Source organism: Malus domestica, chromosome 05 (assembly GCF_042453785.1).
Source record: "Malus domestica chromosome 05, GDT2T_hap1".
NCBI classification, from domain to species: Eukaryota; Viridiplantae; Streptophyta; class Magnoliopsida; order Rosales; family Rosaceae; genus Malus; species Malus domestica.
In genome coordinates this window covers 31,005,815-31,023,769 of record NC_091665.1, presented here as the reverse complement: position 1 = coordinate 31,023,769, position 17,955 = coordinate 31,005,815, and positions in this window count along the sequence as shown.

Here is a 17,955-nt window from a genome sequence, read left to right as displayed (position 1 = left end):
ATCTTTCGGAGACATCTGTATAAACCCCATCAGAAGGTAAAAAAAAAAAAAAAAAGACAAAGCCCAAAATAAATGGGCTGGCATATTGTGGAGGGCGAAGGCCCATAAGCCCAAAATAGCACCAACCAGGTGATCAAAAGTACGCCCAGTACTCCAAAATTATTCGGTAACCTGCCGCTATTACCACCAACCAGGTGATCAAAAGTACGCCCAATACTCCAAAATTGTTCGGCAACCTGCCGCTATTACCATCAACCAGGTGATGAAATGTACAACCCATACTCTAATATCATTTGGTAACTCGCCATTCATGCCACCAACCAGGTGATGAAATGTACAACCCGTACTCTAATATCATTTGGCAACTCGCCATTCATGCCACCAACCAGGTGATGAAATGTACAACCCGTAATGAAATGTACAACCCGTACTCTAATATCATTTGGCAACTCGCCATTCATGCCACCAACCAGGTGATGAAATGTACAACCCGTACTCTAATATCATTTGGCAACTAGCCATTCATGCCATCAACCAGGTGATGAAATGTACAACCCGTACTCTCCTTTATGCCACCAACCAGGTTATCTAAAGTACGCCCAGTACTCCAAATTATACATGAGCATTACTCATGTCATTCATACATAAACATTCATGAGCATCACTCATGACAATCATACATAAACATTCATGACCATCATTCATGTCAACATTCATGACCATCACTCATGTTAACATTCATGAGCATCACTCATGACAACATCCATAAGCATCACTCATGTCAATCAACATAAATATTTATGAGCATCACTCATGTCAATCAGCTTCAAAAGCTTCATTTACAGAGCTCTAGCTTCAAAAGCTTCATTTACAGAGATCTAGCTTCAAAAGTTTCATTTACAGAGCTCTAGCTTCAAAGCTTCACTTGCAAAGCTTCACCTACAAAGCTTCAGTGCAGGGTATACAAATACCGCATCCGAACAACCGCCACTTCGGCCCATACATGGATTCAATTTGAAGTCTCCAGCCAACATACTCTATTGACCGAAGACTTGGGGGACTACATTATGTACCATATATTGGGCCTCAACTGGGCCTCATGAAAATACTTGGGGGACTTAGCCCATTATCTATGTACTGAGGAGCGAGCCCTTATTTTATAAAAGGGACTCCCTCACTTAGAGAGCACTCATGAAAATACTTGGGGGACTTAGCCCATTATATATGTACTGAGGAGCGAGCCCTTATTCTATAAAAGGGACTCCCTCACTTAAAGAACACTCATGAAAAATACTTGGGGGACTTAGCCAATCACTTATCTATTGAGGAGCGAGCCCTTATTTTATAAAAAGGACTCCCTCATCTTCGTTAGAGAGCATCGCTGCCAGCTGAGCAACCGCCTCGCCACGAGCATCACTCCTAACCCATTATTCATGTACTGAGGAGCGAGCCCTTATTTTATAAAAGGGACTCCCTCACCTTCAACGCTATAAGTCGAGCCAACCAAGGCAACGTAAGCCAAGAGCCGAGCAGCCTCGCAGCATGTGCTACTTCTAGTTGAGCACCATTTTAGATTGAGCACCGCCTCATATCGAATATCAGTTCAAGACAACATCTAGTTACTTCGGCCCACACATGGACTGAATTTCCAACCAAAAGACTCTCTTGACTGAAGACTTGGGGGACTACTGTTTATACCATATTTAGGGCCTCGTATTTAGATCTCGTACAAATACTCAGGGGACTTAAATGTAATTATGTGATAAAGGAAAGGGCAAATATGTAATAAGTGAGGAGTCCTTATTCTATAAAAGGACCCCTCACCCTCACAATTAGGGGAGGCCAATTCCTAGGCCCTCTCACCCCCTTTCAAAGCTCTCACACTCTCTCCCTCACAAATACTCTCAGAGAAATATAATCAGTGTGGACGTAGCCCAAACCTTGGGGTGAACCACGATACATCTTGTGTTATTTACATTACTTACAGATTCACGGTCGGATTTACGTTGTACCAAGACCTCCGGTTTTGTGCATCAACACAACTCAACATCAATGAAATGGTACCCTACATAAACCACCATGGGGTTTCCAATGGTTGGGGACAAATTTCAAGCCCGTATTCTACACGACATGTCGTGAGTTCGATTGCTAGCACGTGTGAATCACACGATGATGGCCGGGGAGACACGAAACAAAGCCACTAGCTGTTTTTTTTTTTTTTTCAAAATAAAATAAAATGGTGCACTATTTTATGGTGTGGCAAATACAGTATTTTTGCATGTGTTGAACTTTGGAGATAAATGGACTCATTCATCTTCTTTTTCTTTCCCTTGGATTTTTTTTTTTGGAACAAATTTCCCCTGGAAATTAAGGCTCTAAGGTTGCTTGATTTCCTTTGGCCTTCAAGGCAGAAGCATCGGATTTTCATGAGCAAAAAGATTAATTAATTAATTAATTCAAAACATATGTATTTATTCTATTGGAAAAAAACATATAGTGTATCATCCATGAGATAGATGTATATTTTGTTATTGTTCCAAAAATAGTGTGAGTTATTTTGTTTTAGTTTCAGAAATAGTGTATATTATTTTACTGTAGTTCCATAAATAATGTAAGTTATCTTGGTTAAGTTTCATAAATAGTGTAGGTTTGCTGTAATTTCAGAAATAATGTTTATTTTTTTCTCTTTTATAAATAGTGTGGGTTATTTTGATTAAGTTTTTTTTTAGAAATAGTTTGTAATTGTGTTGCAGTTTCAAAAATAGTGTGTGGGTTATTTTCGTTCAATTTCAGATATAGTGGTGGTTATTTTGTTGTAGTTTCAGAAATAATGTTTGTTTTGTTCCCTTCTAGAAATAGTGTGAGTTATTATAGTTCAGTTTCATAAATAGTGTGAATTATTTGATGTGGTTCTAGAAATAATGTGAGTTATTTTGATTTTGTTTCAGAAATAGTGTGAGATAGTTTGGTTATGTTTCAGAAATAGTTGAGGTATTTGTTGTAGTTCTAGAAATAATGTTCACTTTGTTCCCTTCAATAAATACTATGAGTTATCTCAGATCAATTTTCAAATATAGTGTGTAATTTTTCCGTAGTTTTAGAAATAGTGGGTTATTTTGATTCAGTTTAAAAAATAATGTATTATTTTCATATGTACTGATTTCCAACGAAGTCAAGTACTTTGCTTGTGAGTTCTTCGGAGAAAGACGACGAGGAAGAGAAAGAGTCAAATTTAATGGAAATACTTTTGCAAATTACAATGGAAAAAAATGAAAATTAAATTCTTCTACCATTAATCTTCTGTGTTAGTAGATCCAGTACACAATTACTCTCTCTCATGCACATATTAAATTCTAGTTTGGGGTTGATAACTATTTCCTCTGTGATTCTTTTAAATGAGAACTTAAAGCTTACTTTTGAATAATTAAAATTTGTCTTGATTCTATTTTTTGTTCTCACACAAATAAAAACGTATAAAATAAATAAAAACCAGAAAATTGATGAAAGTTTAATGGAGATCATTGCATATGATGCAAGCAAGATAAAGATTAGTAGGTTCCATCTGCAAATGGTGATCAATTTGGCAAAGAAAGTGCGGTCAAAGACGTGACAATAGGTTCCAAGCCACCTGGAATAGGAGAGGAAGTCCCATGAACGGCAGGAACCACCACCATCGGCTGACGATTCAAAACCTGAACTTGTTCCGCAGCACTAAGATGTTAAGGGTAAAATTGGATGCTTGATAAATTATTTTGTTTGAGCCAGCCTTGTTGGGCTGGTTTGTGATTGAGTTTTGTTCTAACTATTAAATAAAGTTAGTACATGATTTTTTTGTTAAACTTCAAAGTATGGAAGCCATTTTTATTAATTTTCCTTTTATTTATTAAAGCATCTTTAGTGCAAAGATTCAGATATTTTGGTTTATGCCCCAATGTAAAAACTCAAATCTTAAGACTCATTATGAGTCTTAAGATTTGAATCATTGCATCAGAGGAGAAAACGTTGGGCTCATAACTCATATTTGAGTTTTAACAATTTGGTTATGTGCATTGAGATGATTGGACTCAAAACTCAAATATCATTTTCTTGATTAGACTCAAATCTAATATTGTAACCCCTATTTTGGGTCTCAACTTTGCCGAAGATTTATATATGAGTTTTTAGTCTTTGGTGCATTGGAGAATCTCATACTCAAGTCTGAATTTTACGATGCATTAGAGATGCTCTTATAAGTGGAAGATCTAATATTCAACTCTTATAGAATCAGTGTTCTAAAAATCGGCCTAGGCAGTGAAGACTCGTCGCGATTTAGGGCATATTGTTTCGAAAAATTGGTTTGGAGCTAGGTGGCACCCAAGCAGTCCTAGGCGGATTTTATTTTATTTTTTTAAAATTAATTGTGTGCTTTTTTATTTTTTTAGTTTCATGGTGGTATACTTATGGAAATGGTGTACCTAATTTGCAAAGGATGGATTGACTACAAGTTCATCCAATTGTGAAATGAATTGGAGAACTTTTGAGGGGATACATACAAAAAAATAAAAAATAAATAAACTAGATACAATAACATTAAATAATTTAGTCTATATCCAATCCAATGCAAGGGTCATGAACAAGAAGAATTTAGTCTATCATCCAAGAATACTCATCATTATGATTATATGCTTACTGTTTTTTAAATATTGAACTTGTTGGATGGATGTACTTTGTGTATTATTCTACTTCTATTTTTTACATTTTATCATTCTTCTATCATCCATACAAGTATAGTTTTTTTTTTTTTTTTTTAAGTGTAAATAGACACTTATTTACAAGATATATAATAAATTTACATAAATCCGCCTAGGCCCTTGATAGCCGCCCGACTAACGCTTAGCGTTTTTTAGAATCTTGTATAGAATATAAGTCTCGAGTTAAATAAATAATTGAAACTGTTATTAGCACTCCAAAAATCTTATCATGCACTCCTTACAAGTGCATTTTATTTCAAAATATAGAAAGTTTAGAGTGCAAAATGAGAATTCTGGAGTGTCAATAATAATTCCCTAACTAATTATAATTAATTCGTCTCTCTCAATATCTTTGCATGGAAGAAAAAAAAAAGAACTGACACATATTTTCTTCGGGGTGCTATTATTGGCACTCCAAAAGTCATTGAGTACAATTTTATGTATTTGGAAACAAAATCCAATTGCAAAGAGTGCACTATAATTTTTTATTTTTTGAAATGCCTATACCATCTCTCTTTTTTTCATTAAAAAAATTATAAACACATACCTTTTAGCATCTCATGGCCCTTCTTTTAAATTCGCAATTGTGCATGTTAAGTAGAATTTAAACATGAATGCACAACCAAAATTTAAGGTCAATTCAACTTCCTTTTCTTTTTTGTTTATTAAAAAAAATATAAGATTTATATTAAATTCATCTTTATGATAAATGAAAAGGATTTAAACCCGAAATACAGTGAACTAAAGAAAAAAAAAATCCTAACCCTACAATCCACTACTTATGTTTTTATTGGATTGGTTTGATCAAAGATCACTTTCTAGTGGGACTTATCTTAAAAGAAAAAAAAGTGGTTTGATCAAAGATGACTCTCAAATGGGACTCATCTTAAACAAAAATTATGTTTGCAAAAAAATAGTTTTATTTTCTTTATTGTTGATCATCATTATGTTCTCTCTCATGCACATGTGAGAGAGAGTCAAATTTAATGGAAATACTTTTGCAAATTACAATGGAAATAAATGAAAATTAAATTCTTCTACCATTAATCTTTTGTGTTAGTAGATCCAGTACACAGTTACTCTCTCTCATGCACACATTAAATTCTTGTTTGGGGTTGATAACTATTTCCTCTCTGATGTTTTTAAAATGAAAACTTAAAGCTTACTTTTGAATTAATTAAAATTTGTCTTGATTCTATTTTTTGTTCTCACACAAATAAAAACGTATAAAATAAATAAAAACCAGAAAATTGATGAAAGTTTAATGGAGATCATTGCATATGATGCAAGCAAGATAAAGATAGTAGGTTCCATCTGCAAATGGTGATCAATTTGGCAAAGAAAGTGCGGTCAAAGGCGTGACAATAGGTTCCAAGCCACCTGGAATAGGAGAGGAAGTCCCATGAACGGCAGGAACCACCATCGGCCGAAGATTCAAAACCTGAACTTGTTCCGCAGCACTAAGATGTTAAGGGTAAAATTGGATGCTTAATAAATTATTTTGTTTGAGACAGCCTTGTTGGGCTGGTTTGTTATTGGGTTTTGTTATAACTATTAAATAAAGTTAGTACATGATTTTTTGTTAAACTTCAAAGTATGGAAGTCATTTTTATTAATTTTCTTTTTATTTATTAAAGCATCTTTAGTACAAAGATTCAGATATTTTGGTTTATGCCCCAATTTAAAAACTCAAATCTTAAGACTCGTTATGAGTCTTAAGATCTGAATCTTTGCATCAGAGGAGAAAACATTGGGCTCAAAACTCAAATATCATTTTCTTGATTAGACTCAAATCTAATATTGTAACCCCTATTTTGGGTCTCAACTTTGCCGAAGATTTATAATGAGTTTTTAGTCTTTGGTGCATTGGAGAATCTCATACTCAAGTTTGAATTTTACGATGCATTAGAGATGCTCTTATAAGTGGAAGATCTAATATTCAACTCTTATAGAATCAGTGTTCTAAAAATAGGCCTAGGCAGTGAAGACCCGCTGCGATTTAGGGCATATTGTTTCGAAAAATCGGTTTGGAGCTAGGCGGCAGGCTAGGTGGCACCTAGGCAGTCCTAGGCGGATTTGATTTTTTTTTTTTAATTAATTGTGTGCTTTTTTATTTTTTAGTTTCATGGTGGTATACTTATGGAAATGGTGTACCTAATTTGCAAAGGATGGATTAACTACAAGTTCATCCAATTGTGATATGAATTGGAGAACTTTTGAGGGGATACATATAAAAAATAAAAAATAAAAAAACTAGATACAACAACGTTAAATAATTTAGTCTATGTCAAATCCAATGCAAGGATCATGAACAAGAAGAATTTAGTCTATCATCCAAGAAAACTCCTCATTATGATTATATGCTTACTGTTTTTTTTAATGTTGAACTTGTTGGATTGATGTACTTTGTGTATTCTTATACTTCTATTTTTACATTTTATCATTCTTCTATCATCCATACAAGTATAGTTTTTTTTTTTTTAAGTATAAATAGACACTTATTTACAAGATATATAATAAATTTACATAAATCCGCCTAGGCCTCGCCTAGCAGCCTAGGCGCTAGGCCCCTGATAGCCGCCCGACTAACGCCTAGCGTTTTTTAGAACCTTGTATAGAATATAAGTCTCGAGTTCAACAAATAATGGAAACTGTTATTAGCACTCCAAAAATCTTATCATGCACTCCTTACAAGTGCATTTTCTTTCAAAATAAAGAAAGTTTAGAGTGCAAAATGAGAATTCTGGAGTGTCAATAATAATTTCCTAACTAATTATAATTAATTCGTCTCTCTCAATATCTTTGCATGGAAGAAAAAAAAAGAACTGATACATATTTTCTTCGGGGTGCTGTTATTGGCCCTCCAAAAGTCATTGAGTACAATTTTATGTAATTGAAAACAAAATCCAATTGCAAAGAGTGCACAATAATTTTTTATTTTTTGAAATGCCTATACCATCTCCCTTTTTTTCTTTAAAAAATTTATAAACACATACCTTTTAGCATCTCATGGCCCTTCTTTTAAATTCGCAATTGTGTAGGTTAAGTAGAATTTAAACATGTATGCACAACCAAAATTTAAGGTCAATTCAACTTCTTTTTCTTTTTTGTTTATTAAAAAAAATATAACATTTATATTAAATTCATCTTTATGAGAAATGAAAAGGATTTATACCTGAAATACAATGAACTAAAGAAAAAAAAAATCCTAACCCTACAATCCACTACTTATGTTTTTATTGGATTGGTTTGATCAAAGATCACCTTCTAGTGGGACTTATCTTAAAAGAAAAAAAAGTGGTTTGATCAAAGATGACTCTCAAATGGGACTCATCTTAAACAAAAATTATGTTTGCAAAAAAATAGTTTATTTTCTTTATTGTTGATCATCATTATGTTCTCTCACATGTACATATGAGAGAGAGTCAAATTTAATGGAAATACTTTTGCAAATTACAATGGAAATAAATGAAAATTAAATTCTTCTACCATTAATCTTTTGTGTTAGTAGATCTAGTACACAGTTACTGTCACAGCTCGTCCCGAATTATTTTTATCGATAGCGTGAATTGACTAAGGTACCCTTGAGCATTTGGTGGCGTTGTGTGGTTTAAATTTTGGATTTGGACCAATTCGTTAAGTCCCTAATATTTTGGGACCAATTAGAACTAAATGACTTAAGGTTTTGTGCTGGTTGGTGACCCAACTAGGACCACACACACACACACCACTCGTGCATACCACATACTCAGACCTCTTTTTTTCCTTCCTTTCGAATTTTCTGCGAATTCCGTACAGTGTACGGACAAACCTTAGATCAAGCATTTTATGCACGGATCAAAGGTTTGAAGGGTGGTTTTGAACTCCTAGCAAGCCCAGGAATCCAACCATACCCTTGGTTGAATGCAATACCTTCGAAAACCAGAGAACCAAGAACCTCCGATTTGAGTACTGTTCATGCACACGTAAATGTGTAGTTTTCAGGGAGTTTTGAGGTTATAGGAAGCTTTAGATCACTCCCCCGAAGCTCGGAGAATAGCATTAAGGCGTTTTGGACATCAAGAAGCTCGGGAATAGTGAGTTGCAGAGGTGGCCGGTTATCGTGGATTTTTTCAGTGAGATCCCGTGAGTTTTAGGTCCTAAAACTAGTAAGGATTTGTTCTACTTGTCTTAAGATTCATTTTGGTATAAAATTCATGAAATTTGGTTGAGAAATGAAGAAGATATTAAGGTTTTTCAAATTTTCAATTTCCAGCGATGGCGACGGCGACTGGTGATTCGCTAAAGAAGAAAAGAGAATATTCCGTCGATATTGACGTAATATTCCTAACAGCAGCTAACGGTTAACGGAATATTCTAATTTTTAGCAGAATATTCCCTAACGGCGGTTAAGGATTCCGTCAGGGTTGGCCGCTCGTGGGGGCGCGTGACGGCGAGTGGGGTATCGGAAAATTTTTCTAAAAATGTTTGTACCATACTTGACCAATCCCGAAACTACTGAGCACCGGTCAACGTTATACCGTCAAGGACCCAGAAGAGTTTCCCTCCAACCAGGAGGCTAATCACAGCGCGACACGTGTCGACATCAAAAGCCAATCATAACGTGACACATGTCGACATCAGAAGCCAATCACAACACGACACGTGTCAATGTCATAATGAAACTAGAAACTCTATTCTATAAATAGAGATCATTCTCTCACAATATTTCCTAATGTCATTTGTACTAAATCATTCACTAGTACTGACAAAAAGAGAGCTTGAACCTATGTACTTGTGTAAACCCTGCACAATTAATGAGAACTCCTCTACTCTGTGGACATAGCCAATCTGGGTGAACCACGTACATCTTGTGTTTGCTTCCCTATCTCTATCCATTTACATACTTATCCACGCGAATGACTGGAGCAATCTAGTGAAGGTTACATACTTAACACTTTCTGTTGTACCAAAGTCCTCGCTGACATGGGGAGCGAAGGAAGCCACATCACACAGAATGACACCCATCTTGCACCTAGTGCGAAACAATGAAAGAAGGAAGGAAAAAGGGTTGCTCTTCAAGCTAAAGTCGATGAGCTAGAAGCTTAGAACAACAAGATAGCAATGAAGAATGAAGTCCTCCAGGAGCAGTATGAGAAGCTCTTTGAGACACTCCACGAAACTAGGCGTACTCAAACATGCGAGCTCGTTGCCCTTGTGGATATCAACCATCATTTGGGTGCCTTTCAACACGAAGGGTCACCTTCTTTCGACATGGGTATCCCTGATGAGGAGCGAGCTAATCATCAAAACATTGATCAACATGAGACTTCTCTCAACCCAATTGCTTCGACCCGAAGCAGGAGAAGTGGAGGAAGACACCTCCTTGCAGAAGGGTTGGAAGGATTGAAAGTCGTTTATCGTGACTGCCGAGACTTCCTAAAGCAACGTCGAGAGAATCCCTTCCACATATGCTCGAAGATCAATGACCCAAGGGTTTCTGAAAGACTCAGTCCCCTCCCACGACCCAGGCCAGCTGCCAATCTAGGGAAGGAACGACAGGTCCCAAAGGAACATGAAGGTACATGGGACTCTAAGGTATTCTGACAGACTCGCCCTAAAAGTCAGTACGGCGAGTCCAAGGAAAAATCACACGCCCTTACTCAAACTTTCCTACTTCCAAGAGGCGATGGAGACTTACGAAAGAAAATCCCAGTGGTTCATAACTCCACTCAGGACCCCCTTGTCCTACAGCTCATTGAGGAAGTAAACAAGTTGAAGGCTGAACGTCAAGCCGAAATACCTGACTGGAACCAACCCAGGCCTGGCCCTCTCACAATGAGGATCCTCGACACCCCCCTTCAAGCAAAGACAAAACAAAAGCTTGGTTTACAACTCTATATTGGAAGGGAAGACCCAATTGAACACCTTAACCTCTTTGAGTCCACCATGGCATATCGGATGCACACCGATGAAGAGTGATGTCTTCTCTTCCCCTCCACCCTCTCTGGCGGAGCTCTAAATTGGTATTGCCGTCTTCCACCTGAGACAGTAGACTCATTTGAGGAACTGAGGAAACTGTTTGTCTCTCAACACATACTCCAGACCAATCGCTTGCATTCTGCAGATGACTTGTAAACTATTCGCCAGAAGCCAGACGAGTCACTACGAGAGTATGTCGGTCGTTTCAGCCATAAGTATTCTTGCTGCGCTGAGGCAGATGACAAGACCGCCCTCAAGGCCTTCACGACAGGCCTACGTGATTGTTTCTTCAAGTACATGATCAATGCCAACACTTGGAAGACTTATTCTGAGGTGATGGCACAGACTTACAACCATGCCTCTGCCGAGGCAATGACATATCAAGGGAAACCCCCCACAGCCACCCCTTATCAGCAAGTAGGGAGTGGAAGCCAGATCCAACCAAATAAGAAGACCTCGACCTTCCAAACGGCAACGGCGCCTCCCCCTGTTTTACTTAATACTTTGCCAAGTCAACAGACATATCAATCTCAGGGCAAAATGAAAGATTTTCATCATCACCAGTCTCATTTTAGTAAAAGGAGTAAGGGACACTACCGCGATAACCAAGGGTATTTCCATGATAATCCTCGACCTCAGGCAGTCAACACCGTAGGTTAAGCACGTGTTAGGACATCCCCTACCCTAAGGTATAAGGCATACACACCTTTGAACGCCACATGCGTGGCCATTTACCCCAGCATAGCACACCTGATACCAAAGCCAAAGCTAAGGCAACCGGATTACAAGCCCATGAAGAACACGGGCACGTTTTGCTGCTACCACAAGCATAACGACCATGACGGCGAAAAGTGTATCACCCTTCGTGATCATATTGAAGCTTTGGCACGTGAAGGAAAATTGATCAATTCCTCCTTCACATTCCAAGGAGTAACCGTAACCAACGCCAGGTGAATGTGATATATTCCATAAGTGGTGGGACACCCATATCTAAATCTTCCAACAGGGCCATGAAAAATAGCGAACGAGCTTTAAGGTCTGGCCACCAAGTGTTTCACGTGGAAGACATCAGGGGAGGTAAACATCAAAAGCCTAACTGGGATCTAATATGTTTCTACCCTGAGGAAGAAAGAGGTATTATCTACCCTCACAACGACCCACTGATCGTGGAAGCTCACATATCCAACTTTGAAGTACGATGAATCCTGGCAGACATGGGGGCTTCGGTCAATATCATGTTTGCTGAAGCTTTCAGGGCACTTAATCTAGCTGAACATTTGCTCGATCGCTCGATTTCCCCTCTGATAAGCTTCTCCGGTGATATCGTGCAACCTTTGGGGAGCATACACTTACCTTTCACCATTGGTACATGCCCTTACACAGCTACCATTACCACTAACGTCCTAGTGGTTGATTGCCCAACGGCATACAATGTCATCTTCGGACGCACAGGCATTAATGATCTCAAGGCCATGGTATCCACACATATGTTGTTGATGAAATTTCCAACCCCCTATGGCAATGGTTACATCATAGGAGATCAACTTAGTGCACGATCATGTTACAACACTTTGGTCAAGCAACAACACCTGCTTGTGCCCAAGGAAACCCTTTCTATATATGAACAAGTCATAAAGACCAACCCAGGCGAAGCCAACTTGGATCTTCATGGTGGCAACAGTTAACCCGACGATCCTTGAGATGACTCTTTCACCCAGCAAGCACAACCCGCTGAAGAGTTGGAGAAGATCTCTATCTCAAAAAATTATCCGGATCGCATAGTGAAGATTGACACCACCTTGTCACCACCTATTCGGTTGGCATTGATCTTTTTTTTGCAAGAGAACACTGAGGTCTTCGCTTGATCATATGAGGACATGCCAGGCATCTCTCCCGATATCATCTGTCATCGCTTAAGTATTGACCCCAAGACCAAGCCAGTGAGACAGAAACGAAGATCTTATGACGCTGAACGATACGAGGCAATGAAGGCAGAAGTTGAAAAACTCAAAGGCCTAGACTTCGTCCGCGAAGTCAATTATCCAACGTGGGTAGCAAATGTTGTCCTTGTTAAGAAGAATCCGACCAAGGAAAGTCTCTTACTCCAAAAGGTCTTGTGGAGAATGTGTGTCGATTACACCGACCTAAACAAAGGATGCCCGAAGGATAGTTTTCCTCTTCCTCTTATAGACAGACTTATAGACTCTACGGTAGGGTGTGAACTTCTGAGCTTCATGGATGCTTACTTAGGATACAACCAAATCCTCATGAACCATCCGGACCAAGAACACACAACCTTCACTACTAACAGATGACTATATTGCTATAAAGTCATGCCTTTCGGCCTAAAGAATGCAGGAGTGACTTATCAGAGACTGGTCAATTCAATGTTCGTCGAACAGATTGGGAAGAGCATGGAAGTTTACGTTGATGATATGCTAGTCAAGAGCAAACATGCTGACCAACATATCACCAACCTATATGAAACTTTTACCATTCTGAAGAGGTATCGAATGAGGTTGAACCCCAACAAATGTGCCTTTGGCGTAGGCTCTGGCAAATTCTTAGGTTTCATGATAAGCCAACGAGGCATTGAGGCTAATCCCGAGAAGATCAAAGCAATCCTCGACATGAAGAAACCGGTAACTTCAAAAGACATCCAGAGCCTTACTAGCAAGGTGGCAACCTTAACTAGGTTCATCTCTAAGGCCACAGACAGATGTGCTCCTTTCTTTAAAGCACTTAAGGGAAGTAAGAAGTACATTACATGGACTGATGAATGTGTTGAGGCATTTAAGAACCTCAAAGACTACATGAGTAAAGCCCATATGCTCTCCAAACCTGAGGTTGGTGACACTCTCATTATCTATCTGTAGGTATCGGCTTCAGCAGTAAGTTTCGTTCTCATTCGAAAGGATGGTAATGTCGAACGACCTGTCTACTACGCTAGCAAGGCCTTACAAGATGCAGAGACACGATACTCCAACATTGAGAAATTGGCTCTAGCACTGGTTATGTCTGCTCGAAAACTTCGCCTTTACTTCCAAGCACACTCCATCATCGTGCTTACCAATCATCCTCTTCGACAGATACTCCAAAGTCTTGACACTTTTGGGCGAATGATCAAATGGGTGATAGCATTGGGTGAGTTTGACATCTTTTACCAACCAAAGCCAGCTAAGAAGGGCCAAGCAGTGGCAGACTTTATCGCCAACTTCACATATCATGTTGACATTGTTTCTACGCCTAAAGAAGTGGTTTCATTACCCTCGAAAGCTTAGAAAATAGAACCAACAGCCCCAACATGGAGTCTATATGTTGATGGCTCGTCCAACCAACAGGGTTGTGGAGCAGGACTAATCCTTATGACCCCTGACAAAGTGGCGATATAGTATGTTATTCGTTTCAAATTCAAGGCGTCGAACAATGAGGCCGAATATGAAGCCCTTATAGAAAGCTTACGTTTGGCCAAACACCTTGGGGTTAAACGAATTGATATCTTTAGTGACTCCCAATTGGTGGTTAACCAGGTCACCAACAACTTTGATGCTAAGGATAACTCTATGACAGCATATCTGGCACAAACATAATTGTTGCTCCAGCACTTCCACTACCAGATCACTAAAATTCCTCGAGCGGCAAACAGTCATGCATATGCTTTGGCTCGCCTCGCCTCAGAGGTGGAAGACAAGATTGGGAGAAAAGTTCAAGTCGAATTGTTGACAGCACCAAGCACCATGGCTGCGAAAGTGTGTAACTTACAATATGGGGATAGTTGGATTACCCCGATTTATAGATTCCTTGCTTATGGTACCCTTCCAAATGACAAAGTCCAAGCTAAGCAGATTCGATACAAGACTACCCGTTACTTGATCATTAATGACCAACTCTACAAACGAGGTTTTAACCTATGATACCTAAGATGCCTTACGCCCGCAGAGGTGGAAATTGTCCTTTGAGAAATACATGAAAGAGTCTGCAGATATCATGCTGGATCTCGATCCCTAGCACACAAGGCTTTTCGCCAAGGATATTACTGGCCAACACTCCACCAAGATGCCATCAGAATATCCCGCTCATGTGATAAGTGTTAACGCTACGTAACTATTCCTCACTCCCCTCCCGAGCCGTTCACTCCCATGATCAGCCCTTGGCCCTTGGCCCAATGGGAACTTGATTTGATCGGCCCAATGCCTGCAGGGAAGGGCAAGGTCCGCTATGCAATCGTTGCAGTTGACTACTTCATAAAGTGGGCCGAAGTAGAACCCTTGGCAACCATTACTGAGGCAAAAATAGAAGATTTCGTATGGAAGAACATCTTTTGCAGATTCGGAATTCCCAATGCGATAGTCACTGACAACAGACGACAGTTCGACAACAATAAGTTTAGGATGTTTTGCTCTAAGTTCAACATCAACTTATGTTTTGCTTCCCCAGCTCATCCCCAGTCTAATGGACAAGTTGAAGCCATCAACAAAATAATCAAGCGAACTTTGAAAACCAGCTTGGACAAGGCTAAAGGTTGTTGGCCATAATTTGTACCCCAAGTTCTTTGGTCATACCGCACTTCGTATTGGACATCAACAGGAGAAACCCCATTCTCACTTGCCTTTGGTACAGAGGCAGTTGTCCCAGTTGAGCTTGAGCAAGTAATGTTCCGAGTCTAGAACTACGTGCAAAGTGAAAATGACAAATAACTTACCCTCAACTTAGATCTAGTCGAGGAACACAGAAACCAGGCTCACTTGAGGAATGTCGCCTACAAGCAGCGCATCTCCAACTACTATGACTCCAGGGTCAAACCTTGTTCTTTCAAAGTGGGGGACTAGGTATTGAAGAAAAGATTACTCTGCGACAGAGTCCTGAGTGAAGGAACACTTAGTCCAAACTGGGATGGACCGTTTGAAGTTGTTGGCATCAGTTGCCCTGGCTTCTACAAGCTTAGAAGCTCCAATGGCAAAACCTTTGGCCATCCATGGAACGCTGATCACTTGAAGTACTATTACAAGTAAATTCACATTGTACAAGTGTTAAGCTTCAGCCGTTCGGCATCCTATGTAACGAAGACTATTTGGCATGAATTCAATAAAGAGGTGATTTAGACAACTCAGTCTTAATCCTTTTACATTCCTTGCAATGAAACACTCGGGTTCAAAGCTTCGACATGAATGCTTCCAATAGGAAATCAAGTCTAAGTATATGTCAACAAGACTATACAAATAAACAAACAGTTCTAGACAGAACTAGTACATCCAAGTTATGGCTTATATCTAAACAAAGGATTTGCTCAAACATAGCCAGGCATTCATCAATGATAGTGCAAATACTTGGTAATTAACAACAAACTAGTACATCCAGAGTACATGGCATAAGCCACACAAACAATAAACTAGTACATTCAGAGTACATGGCACAAGCCACACAAACAATAAACTAGTACATTCAGAGTACATGACACATGCCATACAAACAACAAACTCGTACATCCAAAGTACATGTAGAAAAAGAGGGCACTACGAGTCATCCTCATCTGAGGCCGAACCCCTGACAATATCATTTTGCGTTTCAACCCCATCGTCATCACCACCTTCCTCAGCATCTCCAGGACCATCCTCACTCTTCTGAGACTGCTCACTAATACTAGCCTCATTATCAGAGTCATCATCACTATTAGGATCAATTGCGAGGACGAAGGCTTCACCCTTTTGTCGGTACTCATCCATCTCATCACGGTACTTTCGAATAATGCTTCCATTGTCGTAACGCTCAAGGACGGCCATCCATTTCCTTTTTTCAAAATTAGCCGCTCGGATGCAGTAAGGTCTAAAAGCATCGTGAAAGGCCTGGGAACCTAAGAACTCATGCACAGCAGCATCCCTCTCAGTTGGGATACTCATCTTTAGCCTAGAAACCTCAACCAAGGCACTATCCAACTCCCTTTTAACCTTGGAAACCTCAAGGATGGTTGTCTCCAAATGTTCCTTATTCACTTCCAATTGTTTCTTGAGCCTCACGTTCTTACCATTCCGCCTCTTCAAACTCTCAAAGTTTTCATCCTTAAGGCGGATGGCATCAGCCAAAGCTTTGCTCGTTTTTCTGGCGTCATTCACAAGTTGCTTATTCTCTTTAAACTTTGTCTTGTACCGCTCGACTTCTCGTAATCTGTCATCATACTTGGTCATGACCTACATGACAAGATAATCGTCAATACCAGGAAAAAGAGGGGGGAAAGCAAAGAAATGACAAAGTAACACTTCATAAGAAGATAGCCTCATTATCCAGTCACGATCTGATTCGTTCTCATCTAGCGGCTTGCCAAGCTCATCAACAGTGGATCGACGTCCTGCCAGGCAATTATTGACATACCTAAAACTACTTGGCTGCATGGCAACCTTCAAGTCCTTCCAATGAATGCTGCCAACCTCTTCCTTGTACTTTTTCTTACGGCTACAGCTAGGGCCACCTTCTTGGTCAATAGACTCCATGGTTGGAGGAAATATGGGATTGATGGTAGGAAAATGAGGCAACAGTTGTCTCTTCTCCCTTGCAACTATGGTAGCATCACACCCGATGGCCTTAGCTTCAGCCTTCTTTGAGGCAGCAATCTTGAGGACCTCCTCTTGTGACTTAGGTTTAGGAGTTGGACTCACCTAGCGCTTACGAGCTCCCTTGTGAAACAAAATGTCATCTATGGAAACTAACATGGGTGCTTTCCCTTTCTTGGCGTTAGTCTCCTCTTTCTTGCCCACTTTCTCCACTGAACAAGAAAAATCAAAGTAAGGAATGCAACTTTGTAAAAGAAAGAGGGGGCGAAATGAATGACACAACTTACTTGCTCATCTCTAGCACTCTGACACTAGGGGCTGGAAATCGTACTTTCAAAATAAGGGTCGTAGCTTGCCCAAATGTCTATCCTCTTTGGGCACCCTCAACACCTTCTCTATGTCAGCTAGCTCCCATCCAGATAGCTTGATGGTCCTTCACGTCACTGCACGAAGAAAAAATGTTAGAAGCAAGAGAAAATCACAACAAATAGCAAATAATGCAAACAATGGATACATTACAACCTACAGTCTGGAAGTGAGTAGGAACACGTCGCTCAGGCGTGACACCTTTAGCATACTCCCAATCATTATAAAGAAAGCACTAACGGTTTTTTCAAGTGCGGTACGCCTTTTTCTTACCAAAGACAATACGCTATCTCTTACTCCGTCATGCACACTTGGCATACCCAATGCATGCTTTCACCGGACGCATCTTATAG